The sequence below is a fragment of the Pieris brassicae genome, chromosome 8 (assembly GCF_905147105.1).
Source record: "Pieris brassicae chromosome 8, ilPieBrab1.1, whole genome shotgun sequence".
Lineage (NCBI taxonomy): Eukaryota > Metazoa > Arthropoda > Insecta > Lepidoptera > Pieridae > Pieris > Pieris brassicae.
In genome coordinates, this window is record NC_059672.1 from 4,318,309 (window position 1) to 4,331,092 (window position 12,784).

General features: G+C 32.2%; 1 protein-coding gene across 1 annotated transcript in view; it reads left to right on the top strand.

Moving 5' to 3' along the window:
* LOC123712795 overlaps window positions 1-12,784 on the top strand; it is a 113,157-nt gene that overhangs the window by 88,004 nt on the left and 12,369 nt on the right. The gene's annotated exons all lie outside the window — the stretch shown is intronic.

The window sequence follows — 12,784 nt, forward strand, 5'->3', positions numbered from 1 at the left end:
CCAGTTTGGTAATGACATATGTATTGCTTTGTAGGGCTAGGAAAATTGCTTGCTGAATGCTAATGAGTGAGTGACATCAAAGTATATTATTGATTCATCCTCTGTTTGTAATTAACATACACCAGAGCTAAGTTTAAGCAAATAAATTCCCTTTTTAGGAAAATGCAGGTTTGACATTCCTCTGCTCTTCTCGGCCATAGATATGATGGCCTATAACGGTTCTATGTACTAAATAGTAAAAAAAAAATTGTCTACGAACATTTAATGTTAACGCATAGCTTGTTATTTAATCTCATGGCCATGACTTTATTCACGTAGAAGTGAATTTGGGAAAAGTTATAGAACTTTAAACAAAATTTAATGAACATTTAAATGAATAATAAATTAATCGCGCTACAACCTTTTTAGGTCTGGGCCTCAGATTTCTGTATTTGTTTCATGATCATCTCTTAATCTAATAGACAAGTAGGTAATCAGCTTTCTGTGCCTGACGCATGACTTTTCGGGTCTAAGGCAAACCGGTTTCCTTACGATGTTTTCCTTCACCGTTCAAGCTAATGTTAAATGCGCACATAGAAAGAAAATAAATTGGTGCAAAGCCGGGTATCGAACCTACGACCTCAGGGATGAGAGTCGCACTCTGAAGCCACTAGGCCAACACTGCTATAAATATTATATATCTAAATTAGTAATAACTGAATCAGTGATTTAAGAAAGCGAAGTTTTGCATTAACTATAAAAGGATTATTTTGTAACCCTTACGAATCGTTTCTTAAAACATGCTTAAGATTTATAAAATAGTGAATGCTCCATTTATTACTCCTAAAAAAGCAATTACATTTAAGCGTGTCTTTAATTAAATCACATCGGACCAATGATATAACTGGTTTTAATTCAATCTGGTGCTGTCATGGCCACGAAACTAGGTTACTTACATCTGTATTTATACGAAATATTTCTCATCTTACGCGTAATTAGACAATGTATTTTATTTGGTAATACACAAGAAATACGTTTTCATAATTATTTCAAATACAATTGCAACACTGACAGCTGTCATTGCAATGACATTTTACCACCTGACACATTTAGCTTAAAGATCCCTTAGGACGAATAGTATTACAAACAAACCTTTTTAATGGAAATCTTGAAATGTGCAGGAGTAAACGATTATATCAAAATGTAAAGAAATACGTTTATCTCGTCAGTTTCAGCCTATATGACAAATACATAGAAAATTTGCAATAAAATAAACAAACTTTGATATTAATTGTGTTTTCATTTACACTCTTATGAAACAATTTCAGTGTCAATGATCTCATATATTAAATGACAATATGGGATTAATAAATATTTATAAGATTACATAAATGTTATTCAACTGACATGGTTGTCAAATAAGATCGACTTAGATGTCGAAAGGTGTCGGAAGTTTCGACACAGCACCTCGAATCATGGACACCAAATTATGCAAATGGATTCGGTAGATTTGATTTAATTAGCGGTGAGCGAATATAAATTCAATATTTATTTCATGTACTCATTTATGATGTGACTAAAGTATTTTAAATTACGAAAATACCTTTTTTTTACTGTTCTATAATCAATATAAAGAGTAAATCAGTTTGATTACTATGTTTTATTTGAAATGCTCATCCGCCATTTGTATGATACACTATAATGAAAAGAATAAGTAGATTGCCTTAAACAATAAAAGACCATAAATAATAAATAACGTAAAGTTGATGGTTTCACAGAAGCAGCGTTGGTCTAGTGGTTTAAGCGCGCGATTCTCATCCCTGAGGTCGTAGGTTGGTTTCCCCCGGCTGTGCACCAATGAACTTTCTTTCTATGTGCGCATTTTAACATTCGCTCAAACGGTGAAGTAAAACATCGTAAAGAACGGTTTCTATTTGTCTTAGACGAACGATACTTGCCTATTAGATTGACAAATGATCACGAAACAAATAGAAACTCTGAGGCCCAGGCCTAATGAAAGGTACATCAAATTTAATTGAAAAATATTACCGGTATCCTTCGTTAATACATACTTTAATATATTTTTAAATACAGTTACCTGTGATGTAATTTTCGTAATCGGTACCAATTAATTGAGTGGTCAACTGTGTTGTAAGCTTCGTGCGTGAGCTTTTTTGCCCGTCGTGATTACGGATTGCGTATTATTTTATGTAATTAAAGTCTGTATACACTGTGCCATACTGATAGTTGCATCTGTGGATAACAACGTACTTTGTCCGTATTTGTAAATAGTATAAAATGCTTGGCATCCAAAGCAAAGTGCTGAGCAAAGCTGTGCTGAAAAACGTTTGAATGTTTTTACTGTAAAGGTTGTGATAATTGTATAAAAAAAATTATAATAAATGTTAAACCTCGTATAAAAGTATAGTTATCTCTTCAAGTATCTTTATCTACATATGCAGACTCAGCTTAGTATGAGCGCACGCGCCAGCTTGCCGATTAACAATAGTGTCGATTGACGATAGCGTCACGATGCTTTGTTAAATTCATTTGGCTAATGATTTTTTTGCTTAAAGAAGCATAAGGGGTTTTAATCTCATTGTATCTTTAATAGATCCATTATGACATAAATCAAAAAATCAAAAGTAAAGGCTGTTAGAACCTTCGAATTATGAATGAATCCAGACAAAATACTTATTGGGCTTTATAAAACGTGTATATATTTTTCGTTTATAATGCCAATTGTATTTCGATCTTCTCGTTCTTAGTGATATTGTTTCCATATGTATCCCGTTTTACCATCTTGAAGTAAAAATAACTTGTGGCATCTTGTCTAAGCACCTGTCGATCTAATAGACCCCGAAAAAAACATTTACAGTTACAATTATTCCAGATGCGATTCAGCAGCTGATGGCATAGTAGTCCATCTGTCATATAAACATAAATAGACTTTTGTGGTAATAGTTCAGATACAAGATAGAGCGCTAGGCGTACATCGTATACGTGACGGCAGGGATTGAGAAATGAGACTTTAATCTGACACTCAAACGTCAATTTTGACGGGAATCGTCATTGTCGAATTCGCGCTAAGTCTTGTTCCCCTTAAACTGTAGTAAAAACAATACTGTTTTTAAATACGATCTCTTATGGCCTAGTAAATACACCGTGATAAAGAAATTAGTCTTTTAAAGTAGATAATTACGGAAAGCCTACATAAACTTTCTAGACTAACTTATCGATAAAACATCGTTTATGCATTTTTGAATGAAGGAGAACTTAGCGAAACATTTGTAGTTCTGTAACAAAAGTAATATTAAAAACCTAAAGGATCTCGCTATTGACAGGACTACAACACAATTAGCGCTATAACTAGGTAGTTGCGTGTGCGCATCTATGCACCTATTGCGCCGCAAGGCAGCCGGGCAAGGCTAGGGCCCGCGTTCAGTCAGTCGACACCTCTCATAGCGTGCGCGTGTTAACTGTGCCTAGGGTTGGGTCGGACCCACGTCTTATGATGTGTTAGTGTTTTACGTAATTGCTGTTTATAGCTATTCTCGAGGAAATGCATGTAAGTTTTTTACATGTTTGATAAGATATTGTTTTGTAGCTGTTAAATAAAATTTATTATAGTATTAAGATTAAACAATAGTGGTTAGAATTAATATACTTTCTGGTGTATATAATAATAAATATGTGTGATTAAAATTATTAACTTCAATAAATCTTAAATAATTTTAACCTAGTATTTATTGTCATATAATTAAAATCATATATGCAATAGAATTAAACTAGCTTATTAATAATCTTAAAAAAACGTTAAACGACTGCATTTGTATGGATATAATGTGGGTACTTGTTTAAAAGGTTGCCAGTCCTTGTAAAAAGTTGACAAGCATAACTCGCTACCCGCTACTCAAATTATAAATAGTTTTTGTTTTCAAATTAGTAAGTAACGAGGCTAAATTCCAAGAATAAATTGCTAGATGCACCTTGTTATATGAGTTCGCTGTGAATTTTACAACGAAAATATTTGTAAATGAATGATTAAGGGTATAATTATGGTTAATTTATTTTAAACTTAAACAAATGAAGGTTTACAATATGTATTTTTTAGATATCTGCTTAGAATAATGACAGTTATTAAACGTATTTTGATCTAGTTTTTGGTGCATTTATATGTTTTACCATCGCGACAACAACAACACAACCTAGGTTTTCTTAATTAAAAATATATAAATTAGTGGTGCTACAATCTTTTCGGGTATCAGATGTCTGTATCTATTTCACGATCATTTGTCAATCTAATAGGCAAGGTGATCAGCCTCCTGTGCCTGACATACGCCGTCGATTCTCCGGAGTTCGACCTCATGGACGAGAGTCACACGTAGAAGCCGCTAGGCCAACACCGCAACAGTTTGTTAATTGGTTACCGGTAAAATGTTTATGAAATCTTAAAACTGGACCGACAAATTAAGTCACTTATTAAAAGCATATTTCTTTCGTCGATATTACAACAGAGTTTAAAACAGCGTTACGTAGTTGGTAACGCGTACAACCTTCAGGTTCTATTCCCGGTGAAACAGTATTACTTGAAACTGTCACAAGTTACGGAGGTTTAATTTAAATGATTCATTAGTATAAAATACAGACAATATACTTTCTCATTATTTTAATAAACTGTCAATTTACACTATTTTACAAAATCTCTCTTTCTCATTTTTCTTAGGAATGATTCTTAGGTGGTTGGAGATAAGTAGGTTGTTTTGCGATTGTCACTCGATACGAAACAATTACCATCTCATGATCTCAGCGTACAACCATTCTATGTATGTTACGTGACACGCTTACCATATAACGCTTTGGTATCTTGGAAGTCAGTAATATGAGTGTGGTATGTTTAATATGAAATTAAATCTCAAAGCTTTAGTTCGTTAATGTTTGTTCTTCAACGCTTGTCTTCTTGTCTTGTCTTGGCTTTAATATCGAAACAATAATTATTCTTTAATTAAAAATTCATGGAAATAATTGCACAAGTTTGATTGTGTCCACTATCTGAATCACAGAAAAGTGGGTCTTATAACTCATCATAGAGAAACATAAGCAAATATTGGAAATATCGATTATAGAAAAATATTTTATAGACCTTTTAAAAATAAAACAACATATTGTGTTTGAAAGAACTAATATAATTTGAAGACATTCAACAAATGCGCCATCTTGTTAATTTTTGTCTACGAGCGATTATCTTTGGATATGTTTTTGTTGAACTAAAGGTACTTTATGAAGATAAACGTTCTTTTGTTTTTTATAAACAAAAACATAGTTCAAAGAACATCTTTCTCATTATTACCTGTGGGTATAATTACATAATAGCAGCTTAGCAGCCCTGTGGAAAACAGGAAGTTTTGAATTGCGTTTTATCACTATCTAGCCTTAACCGTAGTTGTGTATTAAAATGACTATTTTTGATATTATAAATATACTTTTATTATAGATTTAGCTGAAAATTTAATGGGACGCAAATATTAACATACATCTATATGTTTTTGCTTTTGAAAGATATTTGACGCCAGATGAGGCGTCAATATTTTTCTAATTGGTTAAGTATGACTATTCTTAATCGACTTCAAAAAATGAGGTCTATCTATATCTATCTAGTTTAATGTATATGAAGTATTTTGGAACTGATTAATATTTAATTATATAGTAAGGCTTCCCAGTACGACAAATTTCCTAAGTGTATGTTTGTCGGACGATAATCAAAATCTACTTTTATTTGAAATATTCCTGCTCGTTGCTCGTGTTGTTATGCAATTACTAACGAAGATTCGACTGATTGGATTCACTTTCGTAATGAAATCGTAATTTTTAATCACGAAACTAGATTTATTCGTAACCTAATTCTATTTGGTTGGTAAACTTGTTTGGGTTATAACAACGAGAGTTTGTTTGTCTATTACGTGATAATATTGTGCTCTGTGTGTTTAGATAACCGTGCTCCTTTTTTATATTTTTTTAAATGGTAATGTAACTAAGTCAAATTATAACAAAAACTTATACTAACAATTTGCCAATATTTCCCTTGACTCCTTATTTCACGAAAATGCTAAATTCGTTATAATTGTAAAATTTCAATAATAAATCATAAGTTCTACGTATTTTGTAACAGTTTGAATAATAATTGATAACAGTATTCGATCGTTAATAAAAATAAACTGAAGTATAATTGTCGTTAATTGGGATTAGCGCCGACTCTTTGAATTGAATTTCTCATATTAAAAGTTAAACGATTTCCTAGATATTAGAGTAGATATTCGTATCAAGTTATAGTTTTGATTATTTTCATAGTGAAATTAGAATTCAGGGTATTCAATATCGATTATTTTTCATGAATACACTCACATTTCTAGAGGGCTCGCAAGTGCGTTGCCTGCCTTTTAAGTAATGGAACGTCTTTTACTAAAGGATCTTAAGTCGAATTGGTTCGGAAATACTTCAGTGGGTAGCTGGTCAAAGCAAATACTTTAAGAAACGTTTTGTTTTGGAATGACGGACCTCGACGTCTGTCATAATCCGATAGGTGGACGGGTGGGCTTTCAAATTCCGCAGCAACGGCCGTTGAGCACATAGCCTATGAGACTCACAAATAACACGGTTTTCTATTGGTAAAGGAGTAAGAATTTTCAAAATCAGTATATCCAGAGGTAACCCCAACTTACAATCTCAACCTCTTTACAATATTGGTATTTTTACATCTATATATTGATATAGAAGAAACTTGTCTTATACAACTAAAATAGCGAATGTGATCATTCAAGGGCAAACTTCATTGTTAAGTTAGGTTAGGTAACTACTAGATATACTTGTTAAATTAAACTTGGTTTTTATTTCACATTTATGAGTTTCATTGAGTATAAATGAAAAGTAAACTGCTGAAACTGTAAGGAAGTTAGTCATAAGTATAATTTTATTCTTTATTAACGATTAAAATTATACGACGAAAAACGTCACCTTGATGAGTCAACAAAGATCATTCTTAAGTATGTAGAATACACTCAGGAAATCATAAGAAAAACTTGTCGGAATCATATTAAAGCATTTTAATTAAAATAACGCGATTTATTTTGAATTGTTATTTATTATTATTCTAATGTATATCAATGCACAGAAGAAATAACCTCTAGAAAAGTATAAGTAGTCGTAATCAGTACTGGAGTATGGGGCATTACGGTTAAGGAACTATAAACACACAAATATATCTTAATATCACAACCTGTAAATTTAAGACAAACGCAACCTTGTATAAACAATAACTTGAACAGTAGTAAACTGCAAAGCGTTTGCATCATGTGTAAAGTAATAGTACATTACAAAACATACTATTGTTTATTACGCGGAAATTTGCCTCGGCCCTAATGGAGAATCTCCATTCCCACAGATGAAGAAATGATGGTGTGACGTGAAAGCCTACCCCGGAAAATAGTGTTAGTAATCTGTGGATAGACGCTGTCGATAAAAAGTTAATTTACGATACACAAATACCCGGAACACAATTTTTCCGTACATTTTATATTTACCTGGTAAAAGCATAATTAAAGCGTGGTATTTTAATTGTGCGTTTGGATAAAATAACGCAACTAGAACAATAACAACAGCTACACCTGCTCTCACAAAAAATGTCTACACATGTGGTATTTGCAATAATTAGGTAATGTTATATATTATCTGTAGCAAGAAAACCATAATGAAACGCACCTGTCAATTTTTTCCCGCTGTTTTGGTATAATTTAATATGACATATTCAGTAGTCGGTCATCTGTGACGGTGTGACAACTGACAAGTGACACGTGATACTTAAGAGAATGTTTCTAAATTTAAAATTTTAAAGGAAACAATTTGGTAAATTGCTTGTGCGTATAAAACGAATCAGCATTATATTTTAATTTGCAAACTGTTTTTTATCAATTAATAATGAGGAAATGAGCCGTCCTGGACGGACGAGTGGCTTACGTTCGAATCACGGCATTTAACACTCGCTCGTGAGTTGAAGAGATACATCGAGATGGACATGACATAGACCCAGAAATCTACGGTGACCTATTAAGAAAAATAAATTCTCTGTTTATAACTAAAAAAAAGTTCCCCCAAAAACGCAATTTTTTTTTTTTAATTTAAAACAAAATAGGTTGTAAGCTTTAGTCACCGTTTGTTGTAGTTATGGGTTTGTCAAGCCTTGTATACCATATGGTTTGAAATGTAATACACTATATATTGTGTGCTTCCGATTAGAACATTTCAAATATAACATTACGGCCGATCTCAGTACAAAAAACACTTGATTGATTTGTTTCTCAACACGTTTTATAGTCATTAGTCCATGTCCCAGTTTTACCCTCCACAGCGATTCATTTGTCTTCGCACGTGAGCACATGACAAAAGACAGAAGTCACAATTGTATACAAGAAACGTGACCATTTGAAAGGAGTACAAAAAATTTATATCATTAACATGTTTTGCATACTTTCAAGGTTTTTCTTAGTATGTATTTCCTACTAAATACCATTTGATTAAATATGGAACAAACATTCTTTATGTATTATGATGTTTCATTAATAATCTTTAGAATGTTCTCGATACAGCTAAAACAAAGATTGGCCAAAAACCTATACTTATATAATATTTAACGAGTTTTCGTTTAATTCCAGGTTCTACTATATTTGTTGTGCTGCATTTTCCGTTTCTCTACGACTGAATAATCCTTTTCACTTGACGTCTTTCGTTTGACAACACAGCGTTGTTTAAGCCATTTTCTACTACACCACCTCTATGTGGTACCAGTTGCCAGAGGACTAAAAAAAAGCGATTTCCTGGCCATTTAACCCTTCAAGGGTCGGCAACACGCCCGATAGCCCCAGGCGTTGCAGGTGTCCATGGGCGGTTAACACTTTATTCAAAGTGTGTGCTCCTTTGCCTCTTATTCCATAAAAAAGTGCGTGCGTACAGTACAAATGTCAGAAGTAACACTTCTTTGTCAAACGAATTTTTAAGTTTTGTACATATTTATGCAAATATAAAACTTTAGATTTCCGAGACTTAGAGGGAGGGAAAAAGGAAGATAATTGTCATTAAAATATTAAAAGTGAAAAAAAGTAATAAAAAATTTTTTTTTTTCATATTTACATTATTCGACGCGATTTATATTGGTATTGTTGTGACTAAAGCATTATGATAAGTAAAGTATGCAATATCAGTTCGTGTTTCAACATTATCTAAATATCTTGTAAATGGCTATTTGCTTCATGCTGCGTTCGCCTTTTCTCACTCTCTATCCATCAGTCTCATTCGCTCTCTCCCTTTTCTTCGTGACGTTTCTTCTTAATATTATTATGCGTATCCGTAAAAATTCTACCTCACGCGCGTAAAGAAGTTTCACTTTAAAAACGGGTCATATAAATCTATAAATTTAAATGGAGTTAATTCAATTGCGGACATGTTGTTGATATTTATGTCGGCAATTATATCCCACTAATATTACCGCTAACGACTGTAAACAAAACTGTTATTAGAAAATCAACGTTATTTCAAGCGTAGTAAATTAACGATTTTATGGCCTACTTTATATAGTTTTAGTTTAACGTGGGTGATGCCTACAAAAAATAGCCCTGAACCTTTCGTTACGGTCCCATTTAAAAATCTGATGCTTAGACGAGTTACATAGTAAAAAGAGAATAATATTTTCTCTTCAAAAACAATTTTTTTTAAAACGGTAATATGTTTTGTTCTCCTTATATTTCTTATGTATATAACGTTAAACAATGGATACATAGGTACTTACCAGTGATTACAATATACTCTAGATTATGTTTTTAAAAACGCAGAATCTACTTCATATACTACCGATGTATATAAGTAAAACAGTCAATAACATCTTACATAACTTAGAAAAGTGGGACAGTAATAACACTATTCGAAATCTTTCTTTCTCCGCGTCTAAAACTTATGGCATTTCCGTGTCTGATTCATTTGATTGTTTTTAAAAAGCTCAACAACGCATCTGCGACATTATGTGTATATAAAAGTAGTAGTCAACGAATCGAAACACCATAGTCAAAAAGTACTTTGTTTAAGTATCACACATAAATAATTTAAAACTTATCATTTTTGTGTCGGCAAGCCTACCAGGCGATCATAACTTATAGGATATTAATAAATATTTGTTTGTGATTGGCAGTTTCATTTATTGGCGATTAACATTTGAAGACAGTCGTGACCAATTACATTGTCAGGGATGTCAAATGTGACCTCCTTTTTGGCTAATGTGTGGTATTTAAGTGCAACTTACAATATACAATTATGTAATTTCTATTGAATTATGCTTATTATGCTAGGCTGGCTTCGTATTCTGAATATGATGACAGCTTTATTACCTCTTGCTTATTAAAAGTTAAAACTTATTATTTTAATTATTTATCTCCTTTGTTTTCAAATATGTTCTTTATATTTTTTTTACTCCACATAAGCATTATAACTATTAAAATTCCTATTATTACGTATCGGTGACAACATATTTAATAATTAAAAGTCTATAAGGTTTTTACAAAAAAACATAAATAGCGAGTTGCACTGAACAATCAACGCTATCTAGTTTTGACATTCATAAACACAAAATTTTAGAGACAGATTGTGACAATTCGACGCCTATTTTTTACTTACTTATAACATAATATTTTATTATATACAATACTTGTAGTCTTTCAGGGGAGTAATTAAACTTATTACGCAATTGACTAATCTTAAGTAGTACTTATAAAGTCCTTATCTCGTTAAAGTAAGGTAAGCCGAATTCAATACGAAGTCAATCATTGGAAAAATATGATTGCGTAAAGTGAAAACAGTGCTCGGGTGAGTTACCGCATAAATTGTAACGACAGATTTTAAAATCCAAATAAGGAATGGAAAAGAGCTAGACGTGGAAGGATTTCAGGAAGCCAAAATCTGATTGTTGAGTAACAGTAACTAATAAATAAATAAATATAACAAGTCTAACACATTTATTTTATACTTTTTCTTAACTTAAAACTACTTTCTGAAGTAACATAACATATTTTTGTTTTGTATGTCTTATCATCTACCCCTAACAATAGTAACAATGCACATGTTAGAACGAATTAAAAGTAATAAAATGTACTTGTACGACGCCCATCGTTAAACGCCTTACAAGGAATTTCACGTTTTTGTATTATTTTTCATTGCTAGCCTTCGTTTCATCACAATGTCGTCCATCTATACAATGTATAATTTAAATTTGGAATACTCTATAAAAGATGAAGAGAACGGATAAGATTTTGACGAATTGATAATTCAGTATTTGTTTTTTAAATGGTACTAAAATATTATATATGTTACATCCACTTACAATTTTATATTTTCGGCTTGTATTGACTTAATCTGGGTATCAAAATAAATCACATTGTGACACAAATCCGCTTACATTTTAAACGATTTTTGAATTCTCGATGTCATTGACTCTTTATCGGATCGTTAAAAATTGTTCTATCGAAACTTATAGAAAAGTGGCAGTAACATGGGCTTATGTCGAAAGATTGTTATGCAATTTATAGACATTTTTAACAAAGGCTGATAATTCATTAATTAAGGCTTATTCATGTGGCTTACCGTACGGCTTGTAAATTACGTTACAGTATTGAGTATGTACGTTTTAAATGTGACTGACCTGGTATATTTGCAATAGTCAATGTTGCATGCTGACATAAATAATATTAGATTAGTCGAGGATGACCGTCTTTTGGATACCATTTCATTGGAAGGAAAATAAACACGTACCCAAAATATTAATAGGGAACAGGGGTGGATCTACTTGAGGGCTTTTTGGCTGCCGCCTAGGGCCCCAGTCCCCATTGAAAATAAGAGGCGATATTTTTAATTTAAAATATATATCTGGAATTCTTTTAAATCCAACCATAATGTTGAGATCCCCGAGATCGTCAAAGATAAATATATAATACATCTTAATAATCATACTAACAAGCAATAAAACTTGATCTCTCCCTTGTTCTCAATCTATTTTCCACCCTCATTAATTATTCCGTAGTTATTTGTCGCATTCATCCAAAGCCTACGCTGTCGAATAAAATAAAAAAAAACCGAAAAGGTTATGAAGAAACTGTACAATAAAAGTGTACAAGTGTATGAAAATTTTTTTATTGTTATTTCCTGGTAATACCCATAATACAAAACTTTTAAACAAACGATATCTTAAATGATATTTTAAACTTTTAAATAAATTTCATAATTTTTTTTTCTTAAATTCATTGTTAAGACCGTAACGGTTTAATGCGTTCGGGACAATCGGCTAGACTCAGGCCCTGAACTCGCCTCAATCACATCAATGAGTTCATGCCACCCCGCCCTGCACTTTCTCCAATAGGCTTATTTAAAATCGTCTCCAATGATTGACGGCCATTGTTAACTGTTACATAATATGAGACGTCACTCAGAATTTTAAAGCTAATCATGGTTCTTTTGCCATTTGAGAGTTGCCTCACTGCAATGATTATAAGCTTTCAGATATATGTTACCAAATCACATAAGTCTAAGCAGCTATGCTGTGGCAATGTTTATTTAAAATTCTTTGGTGTCAAATTAGCGTTAACTACTACGATCTGGAGTAATGGAGCGTGATGAAGACGCATCTGTTTCGTCATTATTTAAGGTGAGGTGCACCTACAGAATCATTAATGCTATAGACTTCATTTTTTTTTGTATAACACGCCTCTTTTGTTCT